This window comes from Dama dama, chromosome 33, assembly GCF_033118175.1.
Source record: "Dama dama isolate Ldn47 chromosome 33, ASM3311817v1, whole genome shotgun sequence".
NCBI classification, from domain to species: domain Eukaryota; kingdom Metazoa; phylum Chordata; class Mammalia; order Artiodactyla; family Cervidae; genus Dama; species Dama dama.
The window spans coordinates 67637270-67652144 of NC_083713.1; the positions used below are offsets into that span (position 1 = coordinate 67637270).

Here is a 14875-nt window from a genome sequence, read left to right on the forward strand (position 1 = left end):
TTAGGGCCTGCCTGTGGTTTAAAAAATAATTTCTCCCCTACCGACATAACAATAAAATAGGATGTTGGAGGAAAGTTCCTTCTGAACTTTGTATGTGAAATCAATCTCGTTCGATTTACAATTCTGTCACTGGATGATCCTGGTATTGAGTTGACCTGAGTCATCCCTGCATTGAAAGAACACAGTGTAGAAAGAAGAATAAGAACACTGGAATCAGGGATTTCCATGGGCCTTGGCCCAGCCATTTGCTGACCTGCTGAGACGCTTTGAAAATGACTAAATCTCTGTTAATGTCAGTTTCCCTGCCAATAAAGTAGAAGTGATTAAAATATATACTTAACAGCCCAGAAACTTTATTTTTTTCACATATCTACCTTTTTATTTTTTGATGAGAATTCTCTTGGCAGTTGAATTATGCAATACAATACAATGCTATCATCCCCTCATGGGTCACTAATCAACCCTGAATATTCATTGGAAGGACTGATGCTCAAGCTGAAGCTCCAATACTTTGGCCACCTGATAGGAAGAGTTGACTTGTTGGAAAAGACCCTGATGCTGGGAAAGATTGATGGCAGGAGGAGAAGAGGGCAACAGAGGATAAGAGGGCCCGAAGGCATCACTGATTCAATGGACATGAACTTGGGCAAACTCCAGGAGATAGTGAGGGACAGGTAGGCCTAGCATACTGCAGTTCATGGGACTGCAAAGATTTCCACACAACTTGGCAACTGAACAACAACGTTACTAACTCTAGTGACCATGTTATACATTAGATCCTAAGATCTTACTGATCTTATACCTAAAATTTATACCCCTCCTTATTTCATCTACCCCTGCCCCTAGCAACATTTTTTAATCTGTTTCTGTGAGTTTTCTTTTTACAAAGATTCCACATATAAGTGATATTATTCATTACTTGTCGTTCTCTCTCTGACTTATTTCACTTAGCATAATACCCTCAAGTTTCACCCAACTTTTTCTTCAATTCCACACAGAATTGTCAGATATGTGCTTGGAAATTATGACATCCTTGTTAAGTTTCACCCAACTTTTTGCAATTGGCAGGAGTATCTTCTTTTTCATGGTGCAACAATATTCCATCACATATGTGTACCACATGTTTATCCATTTATCTGTGATGGACACTTAGATTGTTTCCATATCTTGGGTACTATGAATAATGCTGATATGAGCATGGGAGTGCAGATACGAGAAGCTGTTTGAACTAAATGAAATAATATGTATAAAATTTCTCACATTGGAAATATTCAGCATGTAATTCCCTTTTCCTTTACCACTGAATTGTAACATTTCATATTCTCTGGTGCTACTTTAGGATAAAATAGGCAAAATCAAGTGAAGGTGATCTAGACAAGTCTGTCTATTTATTGCCTTGGCAACAAATCTGTAAAGACTGGAACGAGGTACTTTTAAGTTTTAAGGAAGAGAAATAATTTTTTTAATAACATACACACAAAGCAGATATTTTTCTCTTAATATATACTGTTTAACTTAAAATAGTTGGTTATGAGAACTACGAGGTTATTATAAAGACAATGCTGCTGATGCTGAAAATAAATTCATATGCATACATGAGAAATTGTTTCTCAGAATTTAGGGCACATATGGCAGGATGACAATATAATGCAATTACAGAGTCCTGGAGATGTGGACCTGAGACAACAAGCTAGTTTCCTGATTCCCTAGTTTACCTTTCAGTGGGCTTTCCAGGTGGTGCTAGTGGTGAAGAACCCGCCTACCAATGCAGGAGACCTAAGAGACATGGGTTCAATCATTAGGTTGGGAAGACACCCTGGAGAAGGGCATGGCAACCCACTCTAGTATTTTTGCCTGGAGAATCCCATGGTCAGAAGGGCCTGGCAGGCTACAGTCCATGGGGTCGCAGAGAATTGAACACAACTGAAGTGACTTAGCACACACATACCTTTTAGTGGAAAATAGATTTTGATCAAGTAATTACATAAATAACCAGAGCAAGTAAAACATGCCAGATGCAGATAGGAAGGAAGCAAATGTGGACATGGCAGGTAATGAAGGTTATCCAGGTGAGAGAGATGACAGACCCTGGACCAGCATGGGTGATGGAAACAGAGAACAGATGATTGGTATGAACTATTTGGAAGAGAGAACCAATAGGATCTACATACAAGGAGTTTCCTATATACTACTTAAAAATTTTTGTTGTTGTTTTAAATTTTAGCTGTGCTGAGTCTTTGTTGCGGTGCATAAGCTCTTCCTTGCAGTGCACAAGCTTTCTCTAAGTGCGACCTGCAGGCTCAGATGTTTCTCAGAATGTGGGATTCCTGATCAGAGGTCCAACCTGCATCCCCTGCATTGAAAGGCAAATTCTTAGCCACCAGAGGAGTCCCTATTTATGTACTAGTTTAGAATTAAAATCAATAGGATTTGAAAGAGAAGTTTATGGGTGATAACTACATACCAGACTTAAGCAGTCACGTAAATGATGCTACTATTTGATAAAGTTGGGTATACTAAACAAATCTCTCACTTGGGATGAAAGATCATATTCCGAACACTTTGTGTTTGAAATTTGTTTGAAGTATCCAAGATGAGATGCCAGGTTAACAGTTGGGAGATGTCTCAGACCTGTAAAGGAGAGATATGGGAAGCAGATAGACACCTATGGGTCATCAATTTTAGATGGTAAGGCAGCAAATGAAGTGATGAGTGTGGGGGATGATATTGAGATAAAGCACCCGGTGAAAAGAGTGCGCACGTTGGTGTTAAGGGCTTCCTGTGATAACACTGACCGCCAGTCATGCTAGTCCTTTCTGGGCAGTAGCGTGCATGTGTGCTCAGACGTGTCTGACTCTTTGTGACCCCATGGATGGTAGCCTGCTCACCAGGCTTCTCTGTCTATGGAATTTCCCAGGCAAGAATACTGGAGGGGGTTGCCATTTCCTCCTCCAGCAGATCTTCCTGACTCAGGGATCGAGCTCGAGTCTCCTGAGTCTCCTGTATTGGCAGGCTGATTATTGTACATAAGAGGGAAAGGGGGAAGCCTCTTGTGTACAATAGCATAGTTTAACTCATAGGTCCTCTTTCTTAGAACTTGTCTGCAAGTGAAAACAAAGCTGCTCTTCAAGAAATGTTGCATATTCAGTTGACCTTGAACAACATGGGTTTGCACTGCACAAGTCCACTTATATCTGGATTTTTTTTTTGACAGTAGATACCACAGTACTACATGATCCAATGTTGGTTCAATCCAAGAATTTGGAAGTGTGAATACAGAAGAATCCTGTTTTCAGGATACAGAGGAACTGTACACGTGGAAGGCCCACTATAAATCATACACAGACTTTGACTGCAGGGCTTTGGTTTCCCACATTGTTCTAAAGTCCACTGACTTGGAAGTCTTCAAAAGACAAACAAAATTTCCAAACGGCCCTGAGATACAGCCATTGTATAGAATGACCAAGTAAAAATCTCAGATTGAGAACTATAAAGAACTATAAAGTAAAAATCTCAGATTGAGAACTATAAAGATTTCTATTTAGAATCCTGTCCAAAATCCCAAGATTCTTTTTTCTGTTGTTCAGTTGTTAAGTCATGTCTGACTCTTTGTGACCCTATGGACTGCAGCATGCCGGGCTTCCCTGTCCTTCACTATCTCCTGAAGTTTGCTCAAATTCATGTCCATTGAGTCAGTGGATGCTATTTAACCATCTCATCCTCTGCTGCCCACTTCTCCTTTTGCTTTCAATCTTTCCCAACATCAGGGTCTTTTCCAATGAGTCGGCTCTTCACATCAGGTGGCCTAAGTATTGGAGCTTCAGCTTTAGCATCAGTCCTTCCAATGAATATTCAGGGTTAATTTCCTTTAGGAGTGATTGGTTTGATATTCTTGCAGTCCAAGGAACTCTCAAGAGTCTTCTCCAACACCACAGTTCAAAAGCATCAATTCTTTGGTGTTCAGCCTTCTTGATGGTCCAACTCTCACATTCATACATGATTACTGGAAAAAAACCATAGCTTTGACTATATGGACCTTTGTCAGCAAAGGATTGTCCCTGCTTTTTAATGTATTGTCTAGATTTGTCATAGTTTTTCTTCCAAGGAGCAAATGTCTTTTAATTTCATGGCTGCAGTCACTGTCTACAATGATTTGGGAGCCCAAGAAAATAAAATTTGTCACTGCTTCTACTTTTTCCCTTCTATTTGCCGTGAAGTGATGGGACTGGATATCTTGATCTTAGTTTTTTGAATGTTGAATTTTAAGCTAGCTTTTTCACTCTCCTCTTTCACCCTCATCAAGAGGCTCTTTAGTTTCTCTTTGCTTTCTAACATTAGGGTGGTATCATCTGCATATCTGAATTTGTTGATACTTCTCTCGGCAATTTTGATCAAGCTTGTGATTCATCCAGCCCAGCATTTTGCATGATGTATCTGCATAAAAGTTAAATAAACAGGCTGACAATATATAGCCTTGTCTTACTCCTTTCCCATTTTTGAACCAGTCAGTTGTTCTATCTCCAATTCTATGTGTTGCTTCTTGACCTGCATACAAGCTTCTCAGGAGCCAGTAAGGTGGTCTGGTATTCCCATCTCTTTAAGAATTTCCACAATTTGTTGTGATCCACACAAAGGCTTTCTTTTTAAGTCCCTGAAGAAATAGTTATCCATTGAGGTTTTGCCAAATAGTCTCCTTAAGAAAATTATTTTCATGGTCATCAGCTGTAGTCTGTGATCTAAAATTTAATTAGGAATTCTAAATCTCTCTTGAGTCTCTAATAATCTTAGTGACTATAAAGACATTTGAAGCTTGCTAGCTCTGCCTATCTTACTACAGAGAAAAGGAGTGAGAAAGCTACAATGAAGGATTTTTCCTGTGTTAGGTAACTCCCTCCCTTCCATAATGTCGAGAAACACCTACTTTTTAGTTAACATTCTATTTCTATCCACCTTAGGTGGAACGGTTGAATTCTTACTATTTGAAAACAGTGAATCAATTTAAAACTCTAACAAGCAAAATTCAGCTCCCCCGGTTCTTAAATGCAATCTCACCTTCCAGGGTCAGGTATTCTTTGGTAATTTGGGTTCCTAACAGAGTGCAGGAAGCAATTAAGAGCTCTGCTTTTGTAAATCATGTTTTGTATTCAGAATCAAAAGATCCAGGTTTTCCTAGCCCACCCAGTGCACAGGATGTACTGTGAACTGAACACAGTGGGAACAGAGAAGTGTCTTCACTTCCCTAAATCCTCATCTTCTTTTATGAAAATTTTGTCTTTTTTGTTGTTTCTATTGTTCCTGGAATTTTAACTTTATTGTGGACTATTTCAGGCATTCAAGTAAGAATAAAATGATATAAAAAAGCATTATAGTCAACATTAGGGGTCATTAAAGATTAAATTAGAAAATAATTGTTTCTGATTTTTTTAAGAAGCTGAACATTACAAATAGAGTTGAAGTTCCTTTTTGTCCTTTTCACCTGTATCATTTCATTCCCTGTCTCCTTCAATTTCACTATTCAAAGGTCAGTGCTCTTAAAAGAAAGGTTTTTGTTTGTTGGTAATGACTGAAGATCTTTTGGACCCTTACCAGTTTCTGTACAGAGAGGAAATCAGAGAATGTACTAAATCTATAGAAACTGACCCTGTATATGTTAAAATCATAAGAATTTTGATACATTTTATACTCTACATTCTTATTAGATAGTTGGGTATTCAAAAACTTACATATGTGGTTTGCAGTTTTTGTTACCTTTTTGAATAGTATTATACTGCGTGTAAAATTATACACTTGCTCTTTTTTTTTAGTGAAGTATAATTATTTTACAATACCATGTAGTTTCTGCTGTACAATGAAGTGAGTCAACTCTATGCATATGTGTATCCCCTCCCTCTTAGACCCCCTCTCTCCCCACTCCATCCCACCCAGGTCATCACAGAGCACCAAACAGAACTCCCAGTGTTCACCTGGCTCTTAATATTTCATTTTTGAGTTTTATCTATGTTAGTAGCAGTAACTCTAATTAATATCAACTGGGGTTGGTACACACTACTCCAAAATATGACACCTTGGCATATTGAATATTTTAAGCTGAAGAAGTTTGAGAAAATAACAGAGGCAGGAAGGTCACTCTGACCTCCCCTCCTTCCCCTGAAGCCTTCTGATACCTGGAGAAAAGGAGCATCTTTTTCTCCAAAGACAGTTGTTGAGCAGAATCGGAACAAACTTCAAGGCTTTCCTAAGTTTCCCCCCAGTTTACTCCACCTGCCTCATGTTCTTTGACCTATCATATTTCTCTATGACTGTCAACTCTTCATCAAGTATGCCATACTCACTATTTCTTTGAGACTTTGTTTCCTTGTGTAGGTTCCTATGTCACATGAAAACTATATTAAATAAATAAGTAAACTTTTCTCTTATTAGTCTGTCTTTATCAGTTTAATTTTCAGACCCGGCTAGGAACTCTAAGATGGTCAAGGAAAACTTTTAGCTCCCCTACAGTAATATTCCATTTACGAATATACTCTAATGTATTCCTCCATGTTCCCATAGATGAATGTGAGGTTGTTTATAATTCTAGTATTATAAAAAAATGAATCACTGAGAGTTATTGTTCTGTACATGCCTTCTTGTGTTTATATGTGAGAGTTTTACATATAAGATATTTATTGTTTGTTATAGGTTATAATATCGTTAACTTTTTGTCATATTGCTAAATTGCCCTCTGAAGAGGTTGTAAAAATATATACTCCCGGTAATAGTGGGAGGCTTCATTTCTTCATTTTTTGCTAGCACCTAGTATTTTACTTTTTGTGTGTTGGCTCAATTTTAACTCAGACTTCTGTGATTAAGTCCATGAAAAATCTTGGTACTGCCACCATTGTTACGGGTATCCTCTCCATAAACACTACCCGCTCCTTGATTCTTTTCAGATGAACAATTCTTAAACAGTTATGATACAGTGAGCCAGATACTTTGTGAAGTTATTAGCTGTTGTAATCTAATATATAACTATGCCTAATCAAAACAACAGGAGTAACATCTTCCATCTATTATATCCACCATATATTAGCTAAATAGTGACAATGAGAATAAATGTAATTCTGATTTAATAATGAAAAGTAAGAGGATAACCCAGTCATTGATGAGACCACACCAGATTCACCGTGAACTTCAAACTGTTGTTGTTGTTTAGAGGAAGATACTCAAAATTATATTCCTGCTTCAGTCACGTACATGGTATCCTACCCCACTGGTGAACTAGGAAATCGGTCAAGTTACCAAATCTTTCTTTAGCTCCCTATATTACCTATTCAAAATAAGTTTATTATGATTTAGAATTAAAAAGAATACATTAACAATTTTACCAAGCTCCTTAGTTAATCTTTCTAAAGGATTTTTCATATTTTGAAGTCTTAATAAAGTCACATTACCTTTCACCTTTTTAACCTAACTTGGGCTTCCATGGTGGTTCAGACTGCAAAAAATCTGCCGGCCATACAGGAGATCTGAGTTTGATCCCTGAGTCAGGAAGATCCCCTGAAGAAAGGAATGGCTACCCACTCCAGGATCCTTGCCTGGAGAATTTCATGGACAGAGCAGCCTGGAGGGTTACCGTCTCTGGGGTCGCAAAGAGTTGGACACAGCTAAGCAACTGACTCTTTCACTTTATCATACTAGGGTCCTACAGTTTGGTGACCTGCCCAAACACACTGACCATGAAGAACAACCCAAATGATCAAGATTTTGTTGCCCCACTTATTTATTCTACATCTCACCTACTGCTCTATTATTTCAGGACTTTACTCCTTGATAACAAATCTGAGAAACTAATTAACCAGTACCAACAGTGGGTTAATGTCCTAGAAAATATTTACCCTAGAGAGTAGTTTTTCATCCAGTTTTTAAGTCTCTCAAAATAGTACTCTATAAGCCTCAAACTAAGCTTCTCAAATGTAGAAGCAGAACAAAAATAATATTAGACTCCAGCTTATTTTAACTCACTTAGGTACCCTTAAGAAAACTCCCATATGATTATCTACCTACCTCAATAAGACCTGAGACAATCATACTCACCATTTAAATTCAAAGCCATAAGCATAGCATGCTAATGGAACCAAGGCAAATATGTAGGTAGCAGTTTATTTTTAATGGCTATTAAATATTGTTAAATTGTAATGAAACACTTAAGAAAATATATGTGACATTCAAATGAACACCAAATGATTTCATTTCACACTAGTCAATATTAAATTAACTCCATATTACATGAAAATGTTGTACTTTACTGAAATAAGCAATAAAAGAAAATTATGCTCTAACCCACAAACATGTTATGGTTGGAAATTTGTTATTAAAAAAGAATAGGGCTAATATTGTAGAACTATTTTAAAGTCATTTATTTTTTAAATAATTAAGGGAAAATAACATCACACCAGTAGTTCCATTATGTGTTTTAAATCAATGAACCAATGAAATGCACTAAAATGTTGGCAGGCATAAACAAATTGCTGTTGTACCATGTAAGGCCTACTAAAAGTTATGTAAGTAGTATAACAAAAATGTAAAAAACATATAAGTTCTATAAATGCTAACATTTAACATTGAAAGTGAAATGAAAATGTTCATAGCCATCCAGTCGTATCTGACTCTTTGTGACCCCAGGCTCCTCAGTCCATAGAATTCTTCAGGCAAGAATACTGGAGTGGGTAGCCAATCCCTTCTCCAGGGGTTCTTCTCGATGTTTCAAATTTGAAAGTTGAAATAATTAACTAAAAGAATTAATAACCTAAACAGCCATGATTGTGTAATACACACATGTAATTGGTCAACTGATATGAATATTTAAATTGTTCCAAATTATGGAGTTGAATAAAAAAGTTCCTTTTGCCTTTATACCCACTCCCATTATTTCCACATATTCATCCAAACTAAAGATGCATTTAGGAACTTCCCTGGTGATCCAGTGGTAAGACTCTGTCTGCCAGTGGAGAGGGTGAAGCTTTGATCCCTGGATGGGGGGCTCAGATCCTCATGACCTGTAGCAAAAAAAAAATAAAACATAAAAAAAAATAGAAACAACATTGTAACAAATCCAATAAAGACTTTAAAATACTCCATATCAAAAAAATCTTAAAAAAAAAAAGGTGTATTTAAATATTATAGATAAACTAATAAAGTCATAGTAAAATGCTCAGGGTAACAATAATAATTACTATATAATAATATTTTGATTAATTTAACCTCATGATAATCATACTCAAGAGATATTTATGGGTTGCTTGATTAATGGGTGGTTTTAACTTAGATTTAATCTATGATAAACTGAAGGTGTTTCAGTTTGGTTGGGATTTTTTTATTGTTCCTATTATCATTGTTTTTGCTTCATGCGCTAATTCATTAAAATACACACACACTTAATTGAGTGCCTACTCTACAACATGCTGGGACACAGAAATAAGAGATGCTCCAGGACATCACAGCTTCATGTGACAAGCGAGAATGCCCTGTGTGGTCTGCCTGCTGCAGCACGTTAGCAAAACATGATGGGAGCTCAGAGGTGTGTGTATGTTGAATTTGGGGCACCATCATTTTGTGGAGGAAGCATTATCTGGGTTGAGAAAAGACTAGTATTTGCCAGCTACACAAAGTGGGGATGAAGAGGGCAGAAAAAACAACCTGGGTGATCACAAAGAAGTAGCCAGAACATCATTCTCAGGAGACCATGGTCCTTAATTGAAGTGATCAGACAAGCTTAGACAGAGTGGGAGAGAAGTGGCTAAAGAGAAAAAGCAAACACTGAATCAACAAGGGCCCTTGTGTCATTTTGAGGGACTGGAGCTTGATAAGCAGACAGAGAGCATTCTGTGCTAAAGAATCCGCCTGCCAGTGCACGATTTGATCCCTAGGTCGGGAAGATCCCCTGGAGAAGGAAATGGCAACCCACTCCAGCATTCTTAACTGGAAAATCCCATGGACAGAGGAGCCTGGCGGGCTGCAGTCCATGGGGTCTTGAAAGAGTGGGACACGACTGAGCGACTAAACAATAACAATGAGACAAAGAAGTCCTTAAAAAACTTAAACAGGGAAATGGCGTTGTCGGATTTGCACTTCATATAGCTCACCCTAGTCTCCTCATTGTTGATGAATACTTCCTACAGTTAGAAAAGTTAAGTGGACACAGAAAGAAACTGTGTAATAATCTCCCAGGGCTTTACCTGTGGCTGTGGAGGGAGGAGTCAGAGCCCCCACAAAACACGGAGTACTGGCCTTTTTATAGTTTGACTGCTGTTAAACTACAGCAGTAAGGAAGGGATGCAAATCTACTTAGTCCTCAGCTGCTTCCTCCTCAGCTTGGAGGTAAACTCAAAGAGTTCAGGAATAGAGCTGCAAGTTTACTGAACTTTGTTGTTCAATAGCTCAGTCATGTCTGACTCTTTGCAACACCATAGACTGCAGCACACCAGGCTTCCCTGACCTTCACTATCTCCCAAAGTTTGCTCCAACTTATGTCCATTGAGTTGGTGATATCTCATCCTCTGTCATCCCCTTATTTAACTTAGGGATCAACAAACTATAGCCAACTTCCTATATCCAGCCCACACTCTGTTTCTATAAACAGAGTTTGATTGAAGTTCAGTCACGTTCTCATTCTTTTATACATTATCTATGGTTATTTTTGCACCATGACACCAGGATACTCACAAAAGAGAGCACAGAGTGTGCAAAGCCTACAATATTTACACTCTGAACCCTGTGTAGGGAAAAAATGCCAATCCCTGATTTCAGAGCTCACTTAGTCTCCAACATGTATTTTTCCCACAGAGTTCTGTCTTCTTTGCTCTTTATTCTTATACTTCAGACATGCCTAGAATCATTTTCCTTCTGCCTTAAGTCCAACTTTTAGATTTTTTTCTGTAAAAGTCTGCCATGCTGACTGTTCTTAGCCTTGTTTGATTGAAAACATCTTTTTTCACCAACAGTCACAAAATGTTTTACACATTAAAGAGATGATTCTTCTATCATACTTGGTTGCTATTAAGAAGTCAACTGTCAGTCTAACTATTGCTCCTTTGAAGATAATCTTTATGTTTTGTTTGCCTCTGGCTTCTCGTAAGATTTTTCTCTTAGCCTTTTTTTTTTTTTTCTTCTGAAGTTTCAATGTAATGAAGTTAGTTGCAAGTTTCTCTTTAATTATCCTGTGTGGGATCTGTGGGATTCTCGAATCTGCAGATTACTGTCTTTCAGAATAAAACAAAAGAAAGAAAAAGTCAGCCACCACTTCTTCAGTTATATCTGCTGTTCCACCATCTCTTTATCTCTCTCTAGAACTCTGATGACATATCCAGACCTTGTTGCGTTCATCCATGGTTATGTCTCCTTTGGTCTTTTTGGATGGAACTCTAGATAATTCTTTTCATCCTATCTTCATATAGATCAAGTCTGTCTTCCACTCTCCTTGTGTGTTTTTAAGTCTCCTCACAGATAATTTAATTTCGAATATATATTTTTTCTAGAAGTTTTATTTCTTTTCAAACCTGCTTTGTCACTCTTTACAGTACCAAGCCCTCTATGGATATCTTTAAATTGATTGCTCTTTTATTTAAACAAGGTCAGCATAAGTGTTTTATGGTGGTGGTGGTGGTTTAGTTGCTCAGTTGTGTCCAGCTCTTTGCAACCTCATGGAATGTAGCCTGCTGGGCTTCTCTGTCTGTGAGATTTTTCCAGGCAAAAATACTAGGGTGAGCTGCCATTTCCATCTCCAGGGTATCATCCTGACCCAGGAATTGAACCCGTGTCTCCTGCATTTCAGGTGGTCTTCTGCATTGCAGGCAGTTTCTTATGCTGAGCCACCAGAGAAGCCCCATAAATGTTTTATAGTTGGTGTCTAATTATCTTAACATCTTATGTCTGCATTTTACTGCGCTTCTGGTTTCTTTTTCTACCTTTTCTACTTATCTTCATAGAGTCTAGGATGTATATGCATCTAGTGATCATTTTTGGTGGGATAAGCATTCTATATGAAAAACTATTTTAGGGCTAATTTGACAAACGACTTTTCAAAGACAAAGTCTGTCACTGCATCAAGTCAAGACTTGATCCAGATAATTCAATACATGACTATAATTCTTCCCAGAATCTGCCATTTCTCCTTCACCTTCAACTCTTGGCCTAAGGGTAAATTCTTTAGGGTCTTGGCTTACCAAGAAGAAAGAGTCCTATTCAGCTTCTTAGTTTAGTTGAATTCTAGCCTTTGATTTTAGTCCCATTCTCAGAAGGCAACTGCCAAGAAGTTAGATCCCTTCAGGGCAAAGTCAGTTTCTGTGCTGGCGTAAATCTCTGGGTTTTCATTATTCCTTCATTTTGGTCTGGTAATTGCTTACTGTCCTGTTGTCTGTGTGTTGCTCTTTTGTGATATTTTATCCAGCTTTTTTAGTTTTCAGCAGGAGGGTACATGCCAATAGCCTGGCCCTCCAATTACTAGGAACAAGAAGTCTTTTAAATCACATTTTGAAGGTGAGGATATTAGGTTAAATGAAACCTTAATTTTCTGCTAAGGAGACCACTTACTCTGTTGCCTTGGTGAAGCAGGGGAAGTGTCTCATTTTTTTTTTTTTTTTTTAAATACTCCATGGATTTAAAGGACTATAGAAGACTTTGTGCTCTTTTTCGCTCTGACTTTATAAAAGGCTCATGTTAAAATAACTACTCGAGGTCATTTTTGTCCATAAAGGGCTGTGGCTCTGGCAGATATCCAGAATTCCAAGAATGTTTTGCTGGTGCAAATGGTAGACTGAGAAATGGGCAATTCACTGCAGCTTCTGCCATCAAGATGTGGAGTCTGTTTTTCTGCCCTTTGAATCTGAGCTGTTTTCCATCTTACTCTTGTAGGTACAATGCTACAGAAAGGATGTTCTCTGTGTTACGAGCAGAGCTTTAATAATCTTTGAGTACATCCACTCTTACTTCTTGAACCCTGTGAACCTCATGTAAGCAAGTCAGTGACAGACTCCCGGAGGATTTGAGACCACGTGGAAAGATGCCCCACTTATTTTAGCTGGAGGAACTCCCAGCTGACCACTGACCCACGAGCAAGCTCACCTGAGATCAGTCAGATCTGCCCCAGACTGAAAAAATTCAACCGAACCTAGTCACCTTGCCAGCCCAGGGATTTAGGAGTTAAGTATCTGGTTGTTTTCTTAAACTACTAAATCCAGAAGAGATTTTGTTTGTAGGAAAAGGAAACTCACATAGCTGTATAACTGATATATGACTTAATTAAAAGTATTCTTTTAAAATCACTAATAACCTCTCAATAGTCAAATCAATGAGCACTTTTCTGCTCTTATCTAACAAGATCATTTTAAAGCATCTAAGAATCTGATTATTACTTTAAGATGTGTACTCTCTTGATTTCTGTGACACCATAACCTCTTGCTTCTACTAGAACTTCTATAATGTCCTTTCTTCTCTTCTGTCTGATGATTGACTAGATGGCTCTCCCTCATTTCAGACTTCCACTTCCTCCTTTTCCTTTAAAATGCCCGGTTACTTCTGTACAATAAAAATTGAGTTTAACTCTTGTAACACCATCTATTGCACTAATATTTCACCACAATATAATGTTATGGCATATAGATGTTAATCCTGACAAAGATTCTCTCCTTGACCAAACTCTAGCCAGCCTCCTCTGAGGCTTTCTCAAGGAAATTCCATTTCCTTGCCGGCATCTAGCAAGCTGCTTGAGAAATCTCAGCATAATACTGAACTCTGCTAGACTCCGTCCTCCTCATTATATCTGTGTCCTCTACTCCTATCTCATTTCCCCAGTTCAAGTCCTCCTGTTCTGTCTCTTGAAATGCTAATAGCATCTTGATGAATCTTCCTAACTTTGTTCATCTCTCTTATAGCCATCTTAAACTCATCTGTCAAAATAAGTTATTAAAAACAAACAAACAAATAAAAAATAACTTTTAGAGGCTTAGCATTTACTGTAAGAGATTTGGAAAATCATAAGCACATATGCTACAACAATTATTTTCTCTGCCTCTGACAGTCATCACTACGTGATTTCTGCATTATTTTCATGTTATGCCTAGAATCCAATTTCACACAGATGGCCATTACTATTGGATAAGAGATAGCTTTAAGGCTGAAATCTACTTGTCTTAGATTGTCAAAGATAAAACTAGATACTTGCCAAAGTGGTAAAAACCGATTTTGATTGGTGAAATATTAGTGCAATAGATGGTGTTACAAGAGTTAAACTCAATCTTTATTGTACAAAGGTAACCAGGCATTTTAAAGGAAAAGGAGGAAGTGGAATTAGAGGCTCAATAGAATTGGGGAAGTGAAAACTTAAAAAAAAAATTGGTCAGTGTAAATGCCAATTGGGCCAGCTGTGTCTGTTAGATGGCAAATATGGAAGTTAGGATTTTATCCTCCCGTGGAGACTGGGAGACTGAGGTAATATCACATTTTAAAGGAATGACTTTCAAGTCCTTGAGAAAGATACTGTTGAATTGTAGCAGATGCATGTATATCTCAAAGGGACAGAGGAAAGAGTCGAATCTGAAAGTCCTTTTCAGCAAAGGCTCTAAGAAAGAGATTTTCAGGGACTAATTTCACATGTTGTCTGGGGCCTTGAATTTACTCCAGCAGGCACTTTACAGGAGGCTAGAGTCTTTCAAGGGATGAGGTATTGAGTTCTATGTTTAATGTAGGAGGAGGAGAGTGGACAAAAGCATTTTTGTTGAGAGTCTATAGTTTTTGTAAACCTAGTCTGAGATCTAGTCACTAAGAGGGCTCAGAGGAGGCTGGCTAGAGTTTGGTCAAGGAGAGAATCTTTGTCAGGATTGACATCTATATGCCATAACAT

General features: G+C 37.9%; 1 non-coding gene across 1 annotated transcript; it reads right to left on the reverse strand.

Annotated features, from left to right (window-relative positions):
* Positions 1 to 970: 970 nt before the first annotated feature.
* Positions 971 to 1042, reverse strand: LOC133051371 (small nucleolar RNA SNORD121A). The gene has a single exon (XR_009691865.1). It is a non-coding gene; the product is annotated as a small nucleolar RNA SNORD121A (small nucleolar RNA).
* Positions 1043 to 14875: the final 13833 nt, after the last annotated feature.